The 6,000-nt window shown below is 37.8% G+C and overlaps 1 long non-coding RNA gene across 1 annotated transcript; it reads left to right on the top strand.

Annotated features, from left to right (window-relative positions):
• Positions 1–292: 292 nt before the first annotated feature.
• On the top strand, positions 293–1,102 carry LOC121910734. The gene is made up of 3 exons (XR_006099724.1): positions 293–529; positions 648–694; positions 964–1,102. It is a non-coding gene; the product is annotated as an uncharacterized LOC121910734 (long non-coding RNA).
• Positions 1,103–6,000: the final 4,898 nt, after the last annotated feature.

Raw genomic sequence — 6,000 nt, 5'->3', positions numbered from 1 at the left:
ATATTTGTTTCATTTTCCTTAAGATAATGGGCTAATTCTTTTGTCATTGCAGGAAGAGAAAAGATGAACCCCCTTACTGTGTGTGTGTCTGTGTGTGTGTGTTTGATGTGAACAAGGGGGCCCATTGGTTCCTTGGCATGTGCACCGCAACTGGAACCAGATCTGCCAGAGGAGAGTTCATCTTCCAAAAGACAGATGGTCCATGGTGCAACTGTGTCGGGCCTCTCTGTAGGCAATGAAGCTGTCGACATCAGACAACACAATTTAATTGCATCAAGAATTCTACAGAAAAACAGCAGTGTTTATGTACATGGCTGCCCATGTCATGTTTTACACTTCAAAGCAAACAGGTCTTGCCTTTGCTGAGGTAAGTGTAGGTTGAATATATGTTTAATATTTAGGTGATGTGCAGGGGATGAATTTACTAAAAATGTTTAATTGCAGGTGTCAAATTTTGATATAGAGGACGTTGTGGTTGATGTGGGCTTTTGGTTTAAAGGCAGCACCAATCACAAGGGCTTTGTGGCAGGTATCCACTCTTCAGCCAGTTCTACATAAATGATACAAGTGACATTTTAAGCAGTTAACTGGTGTAACATGACTTACATAACATTGTGTGTGAGTTGTATCTTTGTTTTCTCTCACAGACAATCAACCAAGATTGAAGAGGCTACGGGGAGCCTTTGACTGAAGTGTACCTCCTCATAAACACAAACATGAATAAAAATCAGCATTCTGTATTTAGACTGTGTACTGTGTCCTGCTCAGAGGCACAAGAACCATGTCTACTCGCAGAATGCGTTTATATTATTTATTGATTATTTGCATCTGTATTTTTTGTTCTGATTATGACAAATAAAAACAAAGATACCTGTTCTGAACAACTACTCGTTTTCACCTAACCCTATATCTCATGGAGTGAGTAGAAGTTTATTACTCAACACTTGTTTCTCTTCAAAAAAGGTATGTGCACCGTCTCCCCAACCACAGCCCACAGGAATATGATGCATTGGAGAAGGAGTTCCTGGACTATCAGACAATGTCTAGCTTGGCAGCAGACCTAGACATTGAGGGCTTCTGGGCCAACATGGCAAGTTTAAAACACAAGGTCAGAAATCTATGTCTCATTTGAAAACTTGTCTAAATGTATTAATGGTGCATCTTATCCCTGTTGTTCATGTTTCACAGGTGACAGGAGTGGGCAGGTTTGAGAGACTCTCTGCCATTGCTAAACTGGTGTTAGTCCTGCCACACTCCAATGCTGATACAGAGTGGGTATTTTCTTTGGTGAGATTGAACAAAACAAAAACTAGACACAACCTGGCCCTGGAGGGATCACTGACATCTCTAATGACATTTAAGATGGCAGACTTGGAGCCATACTTCAAGTGGAAGCCACTCCAATCAATGATCTGCAAAATCAGCCACAAGCACTTGCAACAGAGCAAATGAGAAATTGTTTTACACTGATATTTCTATGTGTACTTGTGCTGCAGACGGCTGTTTTTCAGCTAGTTAATATTCACAATAGCACTGTTTTTTGGTGTAAAAATACAAAAATTTCCAGCCGAAGATTTATGAAGATTGGTTCTAAATAGGTTTACATGATAGGCCTGTACACTTGAGAGTGGCGAGGTTGCGTGTATTAAAGTAATTATACAAATTGACTGTTGCAGATTTATCCCTGCTGTGTTTGTTCTTGTTCATATTTAATTTTAATTTTTCTGTCATTATTTTCTCTGGTTCTGGGTCTGTATTAAGATAATTCATTCAGATATCAGTTCCATTTGGATAGCCCTGAGAGACTAAAGTGGGGAGTATCGGATGATGGTGAGGAACATAGATCTTTCTTATCCTATATTTAGAAGGAAAACAAATGTAATATCTGAAGTGTGTATCAAAAATGCTACCCAATAAACACAAATTAACAAAAAGAAACAGTCAACAGTCAAAAGGTGTTGGTTCATAAGGAAAAAGAGGTTGAGTGGGTCAGTTTACCACGAGTCATGCAATTATTGAATGGAAATCATTCAGTGGACCGTGGCCAGGATTCTATAATGTTATAGAGAAATTTAAAATAAAAACACATAAACACTCCTCTCACTCCTGTAGTCGGTGTTTTGAACTTTGGAACAGTTTAATTTTTTCTTTTCTAGTCTTGAACTTCCCTCCAGAAAGCAACCATAATCTACTTTTGACTCTCCACTGAATTGTATCTTCCACTTGCTGCACTACAATCTAGATGCAACTATTTGATAGCGTCTCTATCACTCTTTCACTTAAACGCAATTTTCTATTTCTTTATCATCCCGACTGTATATCTCTACTCCAGAAGATTTGCTCCTTTCTAAATAAATTCCTTCAGAACATTCCCTGCCCAGAGCTCTCTGATTTGCCTCCCTTGTCAACTCGAGTGGTTTTTATTTTAATACTTTAATTGTCTTTGTGACTGATGGTACTAAAACATACTTTTACTAAATGTTAATCTCATAATCATTTCATCTGACAACACACAAGCTTGGATAGCTTTTAGCCAGCAGTGATTTATTCATTCCAGAAGTAATATTGCTCTTCAGTGTGGCCCATTTCCTTCGGTCTCATGGGATGTCATATAACACTCAACTTGTCACATAAGCTCTGAGAGGGAGAGCGCAAGACGTGCAGGGATAACTTTGAATACATTGAGAAACCACTTTCCATGTTATTGCCTCTTAGAGGCATTTCCCCGATGATATAAACCCCGAAATTGCAAAGTGAAAAACCTGTTAATGTTTTGGCGCTCCATCATCTGCCACTTTTAAAGTCAGTCAGCACACAATCAGCATTCCCCTCCACTCATGAGCCATACATGGGTGAGGAGAGAGACCAGGCTATTACATTCCCACAGTCTCCTGTCAAAGATTTCCATTAAAGAGTCTTTATTGGGCTCAGGAACATTACCAACAGAAAAGGTAATCCTTTTTGTCTTTACTCTCCTTCGATACTTTTTATGGTGTCCTATCTTTCCACCTTTTTCTCCCTTCTGTATTACATCCACGTCCACTCTCAGCTATTAGGCGAGCATGATGAGGCAGAGAGTTTGCACATGAGAGCAAATATCACATTAGACAAATGACAACAAACAAAGAGCATCATTAGTAAACCTGCATAATACGGACGGCTTCACATATAGGTGGGCTTTTAAAGCTCTCTCTCTCATTGTCTGGATTTGCTGACTGGCTGCTTCTCCAAATTAACTCTCACAACTCATAATATGGCCAGTCCTGTCTGCTGGAACAGCCTTATGGGAACGCTTTGCACAAGATTGCGGCTGCAGAGATATCCTCCCATTCAGACGCAAAAGGAATTAGTGAGGTCAGCCACTGATGTTGGGCGATAAGGCCTGGCTTGTAGTCAGCTTTCCATTTCATCCAAAGGTGTTGGATGAGGTTGAGGTCAGGGCTCTGTGCAAGCCAATCAGGTTCTTCTACACCAAACAAGGAAAAGCATTTCTTTTGGAGCTGGTTTTGTGCATGGGGGCACCAAGTTGAAACAGGAAAGGAGCTTCTGCAAACTGTTACCATAAAGTTGGGTTAGGGTTATTCCCTGAAATATCACTGCATGCTGTAGGATTATGAATTGATGCCCCATAAAACCTATATTGCACCTTTCCTGCTCTATAAATTGGCAACTTAATTCTGTTTGGAAACTTTTGAACAAACAACCGTCATCAAAACATAAATGCCCCAAAGTACAAGCATCACAATATGTTATAAGGTGTTGTTTTTTTTATTTGTTGCAAGGCGATTGTATTGAATTGTATTATAATGTAAAATTATGCCCATGTTTTTTATTACCAAAAGATGAAACATTTCTACTCCTCGCCACAATGGTTTAGAGGCAAATATTATACTTTTTTCTCCATTTAATGTTTTCTAGTTACTTTGGAGATTATAATTTTACATTTAAACCCTATGATAAGTATATAGAACATATTGTTGTAGGTTAAACTACCAAACAATATAAACAATAGTTACAATCAACTGCACCACCACCAATGTTGCATACATTTGATATTTGTAATAAAAATCCAGTAATATGATATTCAATAATCTATCACAGACAGAGGCCATGTGTGTCTAGTGTGTAATGAGTAGTTTTACTTTTGATACTTAAGTATATTTTGCTAATAATACTTAATAATAAAATGTGAAATTTTGATTTTATAATGTGATATTGCTACTTTTACAAGGACCTGAACTTCTTCCTCTACTACACGGGTCCAATCCGCATGATCTAATCCACTGCCAATTCGATCCAGCCCATTTCCAATGCAATAAAATTCACATGACATAAACACATAATTCTGTTCTCATATACAAACTGTTATTTTGGGGATACGTACAATTAAAGGGTCACTCTCAGCCTGTGGAAACAGTTGTGTAAGGTGTTGAGTTGCTCTCAAGGGGGTTTTCTGAAAGATCCAATCCAGACATGTTTTCCTTTTCTTTCATTCAACAATACAAAATCTAAGAATATGCAAATATTTTTCATCTCAAAAGCTAAACTGCTGGAAGGCAAGATGTGTCCTACTTCACTGAAAAATATGTATATTGAACAATGATTGGCCCCAAACTAATTGTGATGTCACAAATCATGCTCATGGGTACATACCTTTACTCAGATTTAAAGTGATTGCAGAGAAACTTTTCCCCTTCAGCAAATGAATGTGAAAACAAACACTGCACATACGTTATTCTGCACAGTGAAGCACAAACATTACAGTGAGGTAAATATACACAAAACACATTTTTGAGAGGAGGGGGACTTTAAGTTTATGAAAATAAACCTGATTATATAATTTCTGTCAAATATTTTTTTTTACAGAAAACTGTAATATATTTCACCAAAAATGAAAGATTAGAGAAAAGGTTCAAAAACTGAAAACAGATTTGTGTATAAGAACTTCTTTCCTCTCCCATTAATCATCTCATGACCCCTCAGATTTATCTGCTGACCCTTTGGAGGTGCCCGACCCCTAGGTTGGGAACCACTGGACTAAACTAACTAACTGTATATAAAGTAGTGTAAACTAGCTCCACCTCCAGCAGCTACAACAGTAACATCCTGCTTACACACTGATGACTCAGTGTTAATAATCTAATGATGTCATGTATAATAATATATCAGTAAGAGGAACCAAACCACTACTTTTACTGCAATACTTTAATTAATCTGTCTTAATGGGAGTGCAATACTAAATTCCTGGAATACCCCTTTAAATTATAATTACAGTGGATGAGATATAACTAAAATTGTTGGAGTACACTGTGCTTAAACCATTTGACTGACAGTATGCAGTGTGTGTGTGTGTGTGTGTGTGTGTGTGTGTGTGTGTGTGTGTGTGTGTGTGTGTGTGTGTGTGTGTGTGTGTGAAGGAATTTTAATGTCAGCCCTCCCCTCATTTATATTCATCTGTGAACCTCTGTCTCCCCCGTGCGGTTAAAGGTGCAATCACACCGTGGCGATGTCAACAGATGTGTCCTGTTAGTCGAAAATCCTGCAGTGAGAACACAAACCAATGCACCAATTCGTTGTTATGTAAGAGTCTTTAAAACAAGTAAATAAGTAAACACATACATGTCTACAGTGTCTCTGTTGTGTCACCAGCCCGATAAAGAGCCTCCCTCGCAGTGCAGTGTCAGACTCGTTAATCCATGTGCATTTAGATCAATTTATCAGGTGGCCGAGCTGTTATGATTCATTAAAACATATTTATTATGAAGCATTACAGCATCTTATACAACTTGTGTCTACAAACAGGGGAAACTAAAGGTTGTGATACAAATAAAAAATAAAATGGCTAAATATCTTGTAAAGTTTACAGTGGTTATACGTTTTAATGTTTTTTGTTGTTGTTGTTCTTACATTCAGATATTGAAGAAATGTTGTACAGTCAGCTCTGAAAAGTTTGTCTTTTTGCTTAAGAATCTGGATTTGTGAATATAAAATAGAAAGCAA

Source organism: Thunnus maccoyii, chromosome 13 (genome assembly GCF_910596095.1).
Source record: "Thunnus maccoyii chromosome 13, fThuMac1.1, whole genome shotgun sequence".
In the NCBI taxonomy this organism is placed as follows: domain Eukaryota; kingdom Metazoa; phylum Chordata; class Actinopteri; order Scombriformes; family Scombridae; genus Thunnus; species Thunnus maccoyii.
The sequence above is the reverse complement of the archived record's forward strand: the minus strand, read 5'-3'. Positions and strand labels throughout refer to the sequence as shown.